General features: G+C 49.5%; 1 protein-coding gene across 3 annotated transcripts in view; it reads left to right on the top strand.

Moving 5' to 3' along the window:
* Positions 1 to 9,828: 9,828 nt before the first annotated feature.
* ARID3A (AT-rich interaction domain 3A) overlaps positions 9,829 to 14,746 on the top strand; it is a 44,505-nt gene continuing 39,587 nt past the window's right edge. For 2 of the 3 annotated variants that reach the window (XM_039910217.1, XM_029051090.1), the window contains exon 1: positions 10,472 to 10,760. The gene's annotated coding sequence lies outside the window, so the exon portion shown is untranslated. Of the gene's footprint in view, positions 10,027 to 10,471; positions 10,761 to 14,746 lie in introns of those variants that run through there. The other variant, XM_039910216.1, reaches the window with a different exon arrangement.

The following is a 14,746-nucleotide window of genomic DNA, read 5'->3' as shown; positions in this document are numbered from 1 at the left end:
ATGGGGAGGGTGGTAGTCTGTCGGACGCAAATAGGGAGGGAGGTCCAGGCCAGAAAGCTCTTCACCTCTGGATCTGCAGATCATCCAAACTAGGATATATTAGAGTTGAAACCTGCCAAACCAGCACAGAGGCTGGCGAGAAGTCTAGGAAAAACGAGTTTACTAGTAACAGTGTATCATTTCCCATACTGCCTTCTAATGTTCTGTTATTTCATAAGGACAATGATTTCTCCTATGATTTCCCTCCCATCTTTATTTCCCCTCCACTAGGCCCTCTGTCCCTGAAACCCTGGCCCTCTAAAGCTTCCTATTTGAAGTTTCAACATGTTCCCTAACCTTTCCAAATTCCACCTTGGAAATGCAAAACAGGAAATTATTTGCATTTATTTTTTTTAAAATCAATGCTGGTGGTTAGACAAAACAGATTTGATGTGTCTTGGAAATGAAACAAAATCAAATCACCAGGAGTGGGGGAAGTGTATATGTGCACTGGAGATTGAGGGAACCCAAAGAGTCCTGGTAGAATCCCAGGTGAATGCCTACCTAAGCTATCCAGAAAAGACAGGACCAGCAGACGCAAGAGCCACACACACAATCCTGGGTCAGACCCAATCAAGGGAGAAAGTAAGGAAATATTTTTATTGGAATGTGGTGGTGGCGAGCAGGCATGGAGGAGGGAGGGCGGGTACAGGGTCAGTTTGCTACCAGGGGAAAGGCCCAGATCACCCTTACTGGGTTCTGGGCTAGAGGCCATGTTCCGCCAGAGGGCAAGGAGTGGAGCTGCTACTTTGGCTCTACTTCTAACCCCTGCCCCTTCTGGCTCTAAGGGCACACCAGGCACACAGCCCACGGCCTTGGGATGGAGTGATATGGGAGAAGCGGGGCTGTGGCTGATGGCTACCAGAGACACAGCAGACAGCAGGGGCTGGAGGTGGGCACCACAGCCCATTCTTCTGGCCATGTGGGCATGGGTGTGCCCTCCCACCCCCCAACTCCCACCACCTGCTAAATGGACCATCTTGGTGGTGGCCAAACAATTTTCCTACCAGAATGGTCAAACTAGGACTTTTTCTTTTATCAGAACTGAGTTCTTCCCGTTCACGTTCAGCACTAGTCATACCCATGGTCCATCAGCCCTGCAGCAGCTCCAGAAGGCTTGTGTGGTGGTTGCTCTCTTGGACACTCACCCTCATGGGCAGTGATGAACCATCCAACGTCCTTGGCTTTGTCCTGCCCATCCCTAATGTTCCCTCTGGCCCTTGATTCTATTTATCATGATAATGTTGTCCTGTTTTTGTTTCATTCTGTTTTGCTCTGCCGTCTGTCTCCCCCAATTAGACTGTGAGCCCGTCATTGGCCAGGGATTGTCTCTATCTCTTGCCGAATTGTACATTCCAAGCGCTTAGTACAGTGCTCTGCACATAGTAAGCGCTCAATAAATACTATTGAATGAATGAATGAAACATTATGGACTGCTTATCTATGAATCTCTCCAAACCCATCATCATCATCATGGATTTTATTAAGTGCTTAGTAGGTGCCAAGCACTGAGATAAGGGCTGAGGTAGAGTCAAGATAATCAGATTATAGTCCCTGCCCTAAACAGGGTTTGCGTTTAAGAAGGAGGGAAAACAGGTAGCTCATCCCCATTTATAGATGAGGAAACTGAACCTCAGAGAGGTGAAGTGATTTGCCCAAGGGAACAGAGGTGGTCAATGAAAGAGCTGGGATTGGAACCCAGGTCTCCTGACTCCCAGACTCAAGGTCTTTCCACTGGGCTGTGCTGCCTCCTTAACCTGCTGATATTTTTGGCTGCACAATTTGCAAGCAGCAGTAGTCATGGTATTTATTGAGCTACCACTGCACTGGCTGCAATGTTCTGTACTAACTCCTTCTTCAAACCCTCTGTCCTCCTGCCCCTATCATCTCAATAATAATGATAATAATAATAATAATGGTATTTAAGCACTTATTATGTGCCAAGCACTGTTCTAAGCACTGGGATAGATACAAGGTCAGGTTGTACCACGTGGGGCTCACAGTCGTAATCCCCATTTTACAGATGAGGTAACTGAGGCACAGAGGAGTTAAGTGACTTGGCCAAAGTCACATAGCTGATAAGTGGTGGAGCCAGCACTAGAACCCACGACCCCTGACTCCCAAAGCCCGTGCCCTTGCCACTGAGCCACACTGCTTCACAGCCCCTAATCTCTTGCCCCTAATTCATTTAATAGTATTTATTGAGCACTTACTGTGTGCAGAGCACTGTAGTAAGCAGCGTGGCTTAGGGGAAAGAGCTGTGTGACCTTGGGCAAGCCACTTAACTTCTCTGTGCCTCAGTTACCTCATCTGTAAAATGGGGATTAAGACTGTGAGGCCCACGTGGGAGAACCTGATTACCTTAGCATTTAGAACAGTGCTTGGCACATAGTAAGCACTTAACAAATATGATCATCATCATCATCATCATTACTAAGCACTTGGAAAGTACAATTCAGCAACAAAGAGAGACAATCCCTGCCCACACTGGGTTTACAGTCTAGAAGGGGGGAGACATATCAAAACAAGTAAACAGGCATTAATATAAACAAATAGAATTATAGTTATGTATATAATACACAAGTGCTGTGAGGCGGGGGGATAGAGCAAAGGGAGCGAGTCAGGTGACGGGGAGGGGAGCTGAGGGAAAGGGGAACTTAGTCTGGGAAGGCCTATTGGAGGAGGTGAGCCTTCAGGAGGGCTTTGAAATGGGGAAATGTGGTCGTTTGGAAGATTTGAGGAGGGAGGACATTCCAGGCCACAGGTAGGATGTGGGCCAGGGGTTGATGGCGGGATGGGAGAGAACGAAGCACAGTGAGAGGGTTAGCACCAGAGGAGCCGAATGTTTGGGCTGGGATGTAGAAAGAGAGAAGGGAGGTGAGGTAAAAGGGGGCAAGGTGATGGAAAGCTTTGAAGCCAATAGTGAGGAGTTTTTGCTTGATATGGAAGTTGATAGGCAACCTGTGGAGATTTTTGAGGATGGGGTGACATTCCCAGAACGTTTCTGTAGAAAGATAATCTGGGCAGCAGAGTGAAGTATGGACTGAAGTGAGGAGAGACAGGCGGTTGGGAGGTCGGAAAGGAGGCCGATGCAGTAATCCAGTCGGTATAGGATGAGTGATTGTACTAGAGTGGTAGCAGTTTGAATGGAGAGGAAAGGGTGGATCTTGGCAATGTGAAAGTGAGACCAGCAGGCACTGGTGACAGATTGGTATGTGGGGTGAATGAGAGAGCGGAGTCAAGGACGACACCAAGGTTGCGGGCTTGTGAGATGGGAAGGATGATTGTGCCGCCCACAGTGACGGGAAAGTCAGGGAGAGGACAGAGTTTGGGAGGGAAGAGAAGGAGCTCTGTCTTGGACATGTTGAGTTTTAGGTGGTGGGAGGACATCCAAGTAGGGATGTCTTGAAGACAGGAGGAGATGTGAGCCTGGAGGGAGGGAGAGAGAACGGGGGAGGAGATATAGATTTGGGTGTCATCCGCATAGAGATGATAATTGAAGCCATGGGTGTGAGTGAGTTCCCCAAGCGAGTGAGTGTAGATGGAGAATAGAAGGGGACCAAGAAGTTAACCTTGAGAGGCTCCCACAGTTAGGAGGTGGGAGGGGGAGGAGGACCCCACAAAGGAGACTGAGATTGAACAGCCAGAGAGATAAGAGGAGGACCGGGAAAGGATGGAGTCAGTGAAGCCAAGGTTGGATAATGTGTTGAGGAGAAGGGGATGGTCCACAGTGTCAGAGGCAGCTGAGAGGTCAAGAGGATTAGGATGGAGTAGGAGCTGCTGGATATGGCAAGAAGGAGGTCATTGGTGACCTTTGAGAGGGTGGTTTCAGTGGAGCGGAGGGGGCGGAAGCCAGAATGGAGGGGGTCCAGGAGAGAATTGGAGGAGAGGAATTTGAGGCAGCAAGTGTAGGCAACTCGCTCCAGGAGTTTGGAAAGAAAGGGTAGGAGGGAGATGGGGCGATAACTGGAGGGGGCTGTGGGGTCAAGGGAGGGTTTTTTTTAGTATGGGGGAGACATGGGTATGTATGAAGGCAGAGGGGAAGAAGCCATTGGAGAGTGAGCAGTTGCAGATGGTAGTTGAGGAGGGAAGGGGCAAGAGTTTATATAAAGTGGGAGGGAATGGGGTCTGATGTGCATTTGGAGGGGGTGACACTTGAGAAAAGAGGAGATCTCCTCTGAAGATACTGTGGGAAGGATCTGAAAGTAGAAGAGAGGGCCGAGAGGGAAAGGAAGGGGGATGGAGGAGGGGGAGGGGTGATTTTGGGGAGCTCATACCTGATGGTGTTAATTTTCCTAATGAAATAGGTGGCCAGATCGTTGGGAGTGAGGGATCGGGGAGTGGGAGCGACGGGGGCCTGAGGAGGGAGTTAAATGTCTGGAACAGCTGACAAGGGTGATGTACATGGTTATCAATAAGGGAAGAGAAATAGTTTTGCCGGGCAGAGGAGAGGGTGGAGTTTAGGCAAGAAAGGACAAACTTAAAGGGGACAAGGTTGGCCTGGCGTTTAGATTTCCACCAGCAGTGTTCAGCGGCTTGAGCATAAGAGTGAAGGAGGTGGACAGTGGAGGTGATCCAGGGCTGTGGGTTAGTGGTACCAGAGCGATGGAGGGATAGGGGAGCAAGTGAGTTGAGTTGAGTAAAGAGGGTGTCATCAAGAGTGGGTAGAATGGGTTGGGAGGCTAGGTGGGGCGTGATGTGCTGAGAGAGATGGATGGGGTCAAGGGAGCGGAGGTCTCTGTGGAGTAGTGCGGATTTATGGGGAGAAAGAGTGTGAGAGAGGAGGCAAGTGAGAAGGCTGTGGTCAGAGAGGGATTTCGGAGTTGGTGAGGGTGGAGATTGTGCAGCAGTTAGAGATAATGACCTGGCCGTGAACTTCATCAATAAAATTGAAATCATTAGGCATGGTCTCCCTAAAATCTCCTCTGATCCTTTCCCATCCCTTTTTCCTTCTGCACCCTCTTCTACTCTTCCATCCCTCCCAGAAGTATCTCAAGAGGAGATCTCCCACCTTCTCTCAAAATCTACCCTCTCCACCTGTGCCTCCAACTCCATTCCTTTGCACCTTATCAAAACAATTGTCCCTTCCTTTTTCCCTTCCTGACCACAATCTTGAACTGCTCACTTTCCAATGGGTCTTTCCCCACTTCTTTCAAACGTGTTCAAGTCCCTCCTATTCTTAAAAAAGCCCTCCCTTGACCCTACGGCTCCCTCCAGTTATTGCCCCATCTCCCTCCGACCATTCCTCTCCAAAATCGTTGGGCGAGTTGTCTACACCCGCTATCTCCAGTTTCAGTCCCCCAATTCTCTCCTTGACCCCCTCCAATCTGGTTTCCACCCCATTCACTCTATGGAAAGGGCCCTCTCAAAGGTCACCAATGACCTCCTTCTTGTCGAATCCAATGACTCCTACTCCATTCTCCTCGACCTTTCCACTGCTTTCGACACTGTGGACCACCCCCTTCTCATTGAAACATTATCTAACCTAAGTTTCACTAACACTGTCCTCTCCTGGTTCTCCTCATCTCTCTGGCAGCTCCTTCTCAGTCTCTTTCACAGGCTCTTCCTCTGCCTCCCACCCTCTGATTGTGGTGGTCCCTCAAGGCTCACTTCAGGATCCCTTTCTATCTTCCATCTATACCCACTCCCTTGGAAAATTCATTCGCTCCCAAGGTTTCAACTACCATTTTTATGCAGACAGTTCCCAAATCTACCTCTCCAGCTCTGACCTTTCTCCTCTCCAGTTTCACTTTTCCTCAATCAGTGGTGTATATTGAGCACTTACTGTGTGCAAGGCACCATACTAAGCACTTGGGAGAGTGCAGTATAAGAGAGTTGGTAGACACATTCCTTGCCCACAAGGAACTTACAGTCCTGCCATCAGGACTTCTCTACTTGGATGTCCTGCCAGCAACTCAACCTTAACATGTTCAAAACAGAACACACCACACCATACCACACCAATCCTGTCCTATCCCTAACTTTCCTATCACGGTAAACACCACTACTATCCTCCCTATGTCATATGCCCTCAACCTTGGCATTATCCTCGACTCATCTCTCTCATTCAACCTGCTATCAAATCCTGTCCATTCTACCGTCACAACATCTCTAGAATTTGCCCTTTCTTCTCCATTTAAACTGCTACCAAGTTGATCCAAGCTCTAATCATTTCCCACCTTGACTACTGTATCAGCCTCTTAGCTGACCTGCCTGCCTCCTAACTCTCCCTGGCCATACTTCACTCTGTTGCCTGGATCATTTTTCTAAAAAATGGTTCAGTACATATCTCCCCACTCTTCAAAAACCTCCAGTGTTTGCCTATCCACCTTCACATCAAACGGAAACTCGTTACCATTGGTCATAAGGCCCTCAATCAGCTTTCCTCCTCCTCCCTTACCACGCTGATCTACAATCCAACCTGCACAGAGAAGTAGCGTGGGCTTAGTGGAAAGAGCACGAGCTTGGGGGTCAGAGGTCATAGGTTCTAATCCCGGCTCTGCCACTTGTCACCTGTGTGACTTTGGGCAAGTCACTTAACTTCTCTGTGCCTCAATTACGTCTTCTATAAAATGGGGATTAAGACTGTGAGCTCCACGTGGGACAACCTGAAAACCAGTGCTTAGAACAGTGCTTGGCACATAGTAAGTGCTTAACAAATACCATCATTATTATTATTTCTCTCCTCTATCACTGACCTACTCTCTGTACCCTGACCTTGTCTATCCTGCCAAAGACCCCATGGCCACATTTTACCTCTGACCTGGAATTCCCTCTCCCTTCATATCCAACAGACCACCACTCTCCCCACCTTCAAAATCCTCCTAAAATCACATCTTCACCAAGAGACCTTCCTAGACCAAGCCCTCATTTCCCTTAACTGTCCTCCACTCTGTCACCTATGCACTCAGATCTGTATCTCTTAAGCACTTGATATTCACCCCCCCTTCAGCTTCACAGCATTCATGTCCATAAACTTACACTCTACCATTTCCCCTAGCTGTAATTTTTTTAAATATCTCTCTCCCCCTGTAGACCGTAAACTCCTTGTGGGCAGGAATCCACCTCCACATCAAACAGAAACTCCTTACCATCGGCTTTAAAGTAATCAGTTTGCCCTATCCTACCTCACCTCACTAAAGTCCAGCCTGTACTCTTTGCTCCTCTAGCACCAGTTTATTCACTGTGCTGGATCTCTTCCTCTATCTCACCAACCCCCTATCCCACGTCCTTCCCCTAGCCTGGAACTCCCTCCCCCTCCATATACCATCACTCTCTCCACCTTCAAAGCATTGTTGAGATCACATCTCTGTCAACCCCCCAACCCCCGCCACCTCCCTTTCCCTTCTGCATCATCAATGCACTTAGATCTGTGACCTTTGAATGCTGCATATTTGCCCCACCCTCAACCCCACAGCACTTATATACACATCTTTAAATTATATATTATAAATTACGTAGTCATATTAATATCTGTCTTCCCCTCTAGACTGTAAGGTCATTGTGGGTAGGGAAAGTATCTGCTAACTGTTGAAGTGTACTCTCCCAAGTGCTTAGTACAGTGCTCTGCACACAGTAAGCTCTCAATAAATACCAATGATTAATGTAGTTTTCCAAGCCATTAGTGCAGTGCTCTGCACACAGTGAGTGCTCAATAAATGAGATTGAATGAATAAGTACCATTGATTATTAAACCCTTGGGAAGTACAAAACAAATAAGTGTTCCCTGCCCACAAATAGTCTGCACTCTAAGTGGGGAGACAGATGTGAAAATATTTGCAAATAAATCAAAGGAAGCAATTGAAGGTAAGTGTATAAATAAATGCTTAGTACAGTGCTCTGCACATAGTAAGCGCTCAATAAATACGATTGAAGTGCTGGAGGTTGGCTGATGGTTTGTATGATGGAGTGCTGGGACCTAATCAGAGAAATCTTGTTAGAGGAGGTGGGATTTTAGGAGGGCACTGAACGTGGGGAGTGCTGTGGTCTATTGAAGGGAAGGAGTCTTAGGCCAAGGAAGCAGGGGTTGAAGGGGGGAAGTGAGGAACAGTTGCGTTAGCTTGGGAGCAAATTATAGTGGCTTCCCTTCTGCAGGATGAATAAATCAATCAGTAGTATGCATTGAGTGCTTACTGTGTGTAGTGTACAGCATTAACCCTTGGAGAATACATCTCAACAGAGTTGGTAGACACTACCCTTTCCCTCAAGGAGCTTATGGTACTTGACACCCCACAATAGCAGCCCCAAAGCACTTATGTCCAGAACTTGAATGTTCATCTCCCCCTCTAGACTGTAAACTTCTGGTGAGCAGGGAACACGTTTACCAACTCAGTTGTCCTCTTCCAAGCAGTTAGTACAGTGCTCTGCATTCAGCAAGCACTCAAATACCATTGATTGATTGATTGACTACTACTACGACCCTGCACCCTCAGTGGGTGCTCCTTCACTCTGGTGGCAAGGGATTTGGAAAACAGCAACTCTGTGTTGGCCCAATCCACATCCTCCATTTCCTCTCTCAGCCTGTCTTTCCAGACAAGAAGCCCTAACCTTTCCAGTCTTGGAATGGAAACTGCTCCATCCTCCTGAGAGTCCTGTTTGACTTTCTCTGTCCCAGATGGGACAGTCAGCCAGTCAGAAAACCACACTCCCATCCACAGAGAGGACCTTGGTCCCCACCTCTTTCCCCTCCCAGGCACGAGCTACTTTTCCTCAAATGGATCAATTCAAACCGCCCCTGGGAACTAATTCAGACCCACACCCGGACCTTCTCAAGGGGCTCTGGTCTGAAACTTCCACGCACGGGGTTTCTTTTTATGAAATTCCTGCCTCCATTCCACATCCTTGGAGCCACCACTAGTTATTAATTCTGGTGACACTTCTGCCTTTTCCCCTCCTGCAGGCATAGCTTTCTCTCGAAGGCATAGCTTCGAGAAGCAGCGTGGCACAGTGGAAAGAGCACAGGCTTTGGAGTCAGGGCTCATGAGTTCAAATCCCAGCTCTGCCCCTTGTCAGCTGTGTGACTGTGGGCAAGTCACTTAACTTCTCTGTGCCTCAGTTCCCTCATCTGTAAAATGGGGATTAAGACTGTGAACCCCACGTGGGACAACCTGATTCCCCTGTGTTTACCCCAGCGCTTAGAACAGTGCTCTGCACATAGTAAGCGCTTAACAAATACCAACATTATTATTATTCTCTCTCCTTACCAACGGTGATAAGTAAACTCGGAGGCAGATATTGAAGCAGAAAGACAATATCTCTTTTTCCTCCTTAGTATAGTAACGAGTAAGAGCACACGGTAAACGCTCAATAAATACCATTGATTGATTTTCCTTTTCAAGACACAAGCCCTACACGGACTTGGTTAGAGGAGTTTGTATTCTGACTCTGACTCTCTCACAGGCAAAAGATCGGATACCCTTATTTGGTTACTTCCTGGACGACCGTGCATAAAAAAGAGCCTTCTCTTCAAGGTAGAGTCTACGCATTAAAATTATCCTGTTAATTGATAGCTAAAAATAGCCTTTGACCTGAACCACCCTCTTTCCCACTCGTCTACCGTCCCAACTGGATTTATGGGTCCGCATGGATAACTAGACTCTGTAGACCCAGTTCAAGAGAGTTGAGGGAAACCCATTAAAGCGCAATTGCACTGTGAAAAAAGTTGCTTTCTTCCGTTCCCCGGATCCCCCCCTCCCGCCCCCTTCAGAGTCAGCACGTCTGCCTGCTTTTACGGGGCACAAACGACCGCTTCTCGCTCCAGGGAGCACCCAGCCGGCGTCTCCCCATTCTGCTCTCTACGTCAGTCCCGTACCGGCTTCCCGAAGCGGAATGCTGGTGGGAGGCAACGTCACAAGGAGAAAGACGCGCGGCCGGATTCCACCCTTGAATTCTCAACCGAAGTTGCGGTGAAAAGCGAAATTTAACCCGAGGCTCTAAAATACCCCCTTTTTTTGGGGGGGGGGGGCGGGGGAAGAAGCACTGTCGAAGGTGAGTAACCACGGCCTGCTCCACCCCACTTCTCTTCCTTCGAGAGGAAGGGCTCCCAAAGCCCGGTAGGGCTTCCAGAAGGACTTTACCGACGGTCCCTAAAGAGGGGGCGTTCCCCGTCTTACTTTTTTTTTTAATTTAAAGGAGACTCAACCCTATCATTTGCCTTTTCTGTTCCTCTTGACCCAGCCCACCGACCCACCCAGATCGCTCTCCCTCGGTCTGTTGCGGGGGGATTTCTGCGGCTCTGGGAAAAAACGAGGGGGGCGGAAGGGGGAAGCAACTGGCCAGGTGGAGGAGGAATTGGGAGACGCTCCCTAGTCCGGTTGCAGCGGCCGCTCCTCTGATTCATAGGTTAGGAATTTGCATCTGATTGCTATTTGTCACCCAATGATTAGTCTGCGGGGCGGCGAGCACGCCTTAGGCCGCAGGGGGAGGGGGAAAAAGAGCGGGGGGAGGGAGGACATGAGCTGCGTGCTATGAGAAACTTACCAATCAGGTCAGATAGGGGGGCATTGAAACAAACACAATTAAAAGATAGGGACCAAGCCAGGGAAAAAAAAAAAAAAACGAAAACAGAAAGGCGAGTGAGGGCGAGTCAGCCGCCAGAAAGTCCAGGCGGCGTCGGCGGCAGCAGCGGCGGCGTGGCTGGGCAGCAAGGTGGAGTGGTGGCCGCCGGCGAAGCGAGCTGGAGGTGGGGGCTATGAGACGCCCCAGAGCGGTTGGGGTATTGGGTAAGTTCTCTCCACCCCAAACTATCAGCTGGGGTAGAGGCGAACTGGCCCTTCAAATCTACCTTCCGTGGCGGGGGGCGGAGGGCTGTTGCTCCGGGTGACCTGAGAAACGAGTTGGGTAGAGTCAAAGTTACCCGAGAACACTGTCTTTGTTGGGGCGGTGGAAACTTAGGTCCAGGGATACCTCCGATGTGGGGAAGGCAGCCCCCTCTTCTCCCGGAACCCACCGGATGCAACTTTCATGTCGCCCCTCCTCTTTAATAACGCGCCCCCTTCCCCACCCCCGTATATTGTGTAACTTGCGAAGGGGAAACGGCCGCTACTCGGAAAGGGTCTCTCGAAATCAGTTTTGCATTCAAAGACCATTTTGTTTGTTCCTCAAAGCGGAAATCCTCCTCCTCCTATCGGGTTGGGTTTTATGTGTGTGTGTGTGTGTGTTTAGGGGTGGCGGGGGGGAGGTATTAGATAGAGATGTCGTTGCAGAATATATGACCCTTAGCGAGCGCCTCCAACCCATGGCTGGGCCAGGGCCCGGGGGACCCATCCCCCTTACCGCCGCTCAGCATCTCTGCTTCTCTTTATAGGTTCGTCGGTCTTGCCGAGACCCCCACCCAACCTGCCCCCTCTCTTCCACCCCCCATCCCCCTCTCCGTCAAAAGCTCACCCCTCTTTTTCTGGGGGCAGTGGGGAGGGAACGGGATGACCCCCGCTATACGGCTTCTAACTGCTCCGTGTGTGTCCGTGTCCCCCCAACCCCCACCAAAAATAACACCAACTCCGTCCCCTCCCCGCTTTTCCCTTCCCCTGATTATTCTTCCTCTTTTAGTTGCTTACTTGGTGGGGGTGGCGAAATCGGCAGGAAATATCGATTGAATGGAGCTGACTTGTAAATAAAATCCATATTCGAAGGGGGAGGAGGCGGTAGGAGCAGAGGCGGCAGCCCACTCCCCCCTTTTATCCGGTGCAAATTCCTCTTTTTCTTTCCACCTTTTTTGGTTTCTATTTTTTTAGTTTCTATTTTTTAGGCTAACCCTTAATGTGGCTTCATATGCCCTTTACACCCCCCCCCCCCAACTGTACCAGTTGTTGCTGGTCTGGTTACTGGTTGGGCCCTTTGACCCAGACCTTCTCTCTCCTGTTCACATGCCGCCCCCCCCCTCAATTGCACAACTATTTAAATAAATGCCTTTTGCAAGGAGGGTGGGGGTTAGGGAACTGAGCCTTCTGCAGTTTGAACTCTAGGTGAAGCCTTGGCTGGTGGTAGTGGGGGCGGGGGTTGAGTTGGCTGCCAGCTGCTCTTTCATCCACACCCCTCATCCCCCAACTCCAGGCAGAAATTGTCATCTGGTGTGAAGTTTTGGATTAGGAAGAGCTCTTTTGCTACCTTTGCGGTTTCAGAGCAGGGTGATTTCTAAACAGGGAGGGGTATGGGGAAAGGAGTGGGGGATGTCAAAAAGTACATTTTTGCTCTCCCCCTAGTGTGTCGTGAACCCATTGCAACTTTAGCTTTCTTCCCTTTTCCAAGAGTCCAGTGGACCCATAGGAATTTCTAAGGAGAGACTTCTGCATGGTGGGTAAACTGAGACCCGGTTCCAATTTAAACCCTTTCTCCCCAGGGTCCAACTTAGGGCCTTGGGGAGAAAGGCTAGAAAGCATATCACCTCCTTCAGCCTTTCCTTTACCTCATCTACTGCTCACAATGAGAGGCCACAGATGCCTGGTCTGAACTTGCTGTGCATTCCAGCTATTTAAAACTTGACGCTGCCAGAAAGAAAGACCCAAATGCAGTTCTCTCTGCCTGGTGTTTCTAAAAACGGAGCCTACTTTTGTAGGAGAGGTGACGGCTGAGGGCTTTCAGCTTGGCCCAGGACCTGGTCAGAGGGCTAGCCCCATGGCCGTATGTGGTGGGGGAGAGCAGTGGCAGAGGGGTGAGAGGAGTCTGCACACGGGGCTGGGAGGTGGGGAGAATGTCGGGTAAGCAGATCGGGGAGTTGGTGTCTGGATGGTTTTTGTCCTTTCACCCAGATTGGGGCTTCTTGCTGTGGATTCCCTGTCTGCTGGGTTGGTCAAAGGGCAGGGAACAAGTCTACCAACTCTGTGGTATTATCCTCTTCCAAGCTCTTAATATAGTGCCCTCTGCACACAGCAAGTGCTCAATAAATATCAGTGATTGGTTGGAGGAGGAGAGAGGCTTGAACATAAGGTCCCCTATAGGTTGGGGGATGCTGCAGGTCAGGGTCGATAGCCTCTCTGCTAATGGGGAAGATGAGAGCTGGATTGGGCTCAGACGGAGGCCTGAAGTACATATTGGGGAGGGACGAGAGAGCACCCAGGTCTCCTCTGGAGAAGCTGAGACCCAACTCTTTATCTCTGAGTTTCAGCCTGCCTCGAAATGGAAATCCAGGTAGCCTGGGTTTCCCACTCCACCGAGGTCCCCTACTGTGATCTTGGAGGGGTCTTGAATGAGGTGGGGGGGTGAGGAGACTGACCCCTGGGGACATTAGAAAATCAGATTTGTTGACCCGTCTGGTTGCACAGGGTTGTATGAATTCTGGGCTCAACCCAAATTGGTCTCATAATTAGAGCAGGTGGGGAGGGTGGGCTTTCCCCTGTGTCTACCCCAGCACTTGAGGTACTACCCAGGTACTACCCAGGTACTACCCACTGAGGTACTACTCAGCACTACCCACGCTGAGAAGCAGCGTGGCGCAGTGGAAAGAGCACGGGCTTTGGAGTCAGGGCTCATGAGTTCGAATCCCAGCTCTGCCACTTATCAGCTGTGTGACTGTGGGCAAGTCACTTAACTTCTCTGTGCCTCAGTTCCCTCATCTGTAAAATGGGGATTAAGACTGTGAGCCCCACGTGGGACAACCTGATTCCCCTGTGTTTACCCCAGCGCTTAGAACAGTGCTCTGCACATAGTAAGCGCTTAACAAATACCAACATTTCACTTAGAACAGTGCTCGGCACAAAGTAAACGCTTAACAAATACCAACATTATTTCCTGAATTCTCATTTCCCCCAGGGAAATCGCATCTCTTTTCCAAGATTCTGAGCTGGAGCAGGGTATGGGGGTGGGGGAGTGGGGTGTACCCCCTTCCTGACATCCCTTGGAACATCTAGTTCAAAGAAAGAGTAAACAATATGGCAGAGGGAAACCATGTTGAGGTTGGGAGCTGGGAGTGGGGGAGGAACCTCTGGGATGGCCTAGGTCTGTCCAATTCAGGCAAGTTGTTGTTTGAATCATGGGCCTTCCCTTCCCTGGCTGTGAGCATAGCCAAATGGAGTCCAGGACTTGTTGCTGTTTTGTCACTGTCATATTTTTTTGAGCGCTTACTGTGTGCAGAGCACTGTACTAAGTGCTTGGAAAGTACAATTCAGCAACAAAGAGAAACAGTCCCTGCCCCACAACGGGCTCACAGTCTAGAAGAGGGGAGATAGACATCAAAACAAGTAAACAGGCATCAATATAAATAAATAGAATTAGATATATATATATACACACACATCAGAACAAGTTATACAGGCATTAATATAAATAAATAGAATTATAGATATGTACATATATACACAAGTGATGTGGGGTGGGGAGGGGGTAGATCATAGGGAGCGAGTCAGGGTGAGGGGGTGGGGGGGGGCCTGAAGAAAAGGGGGGCTTAGTCTTAGTCCTGGCAGAGCAGTGTCAGCCCACTAGGGAGAGTGTGTGGGTGAGTGAGGAGAGGGAGGAAGAGGTAAGGGGTAGGGTATGGCTGCAGGGTATGTGTTCTTGTGGGCAGAGTGGGTGCCTCAGGGCCTTGGTAACTATTCATTGGCGATCACCAGATTAGCATGTCCTTCTTTTGGGATCATTGGTTTTATGCTGGAGTAGGGAATTGGGGGAGGGAGGGTAGTGTGGTTTTTTTTTCCCCTTTTTGATATTTGCCATCCCAGGTACCTTTTCCATCTAAGGGCAAGTCTCCTCAGCTCTGCCTGCCTGTTTTATTATG

This window comes from Ornithorhynchus anatinus, chromosome X1 (genome assembly GCF_004115215.2).
Source record: "Ornithorhynchus anatinus isolate Pmale09 chromosome X1, mOrnAna1.pri.v4, whole genome shotgun sequence".
NCBI lineage: Eukaryota > Metazoa > Chordata > Mammalia > Monotremata > Ornithorhynchidae > Ornithorhynchus > Ornithorhynchus anatinus.
This window is presented reverse-complemented; position numbering and strand designations above follow the sequence as displayed.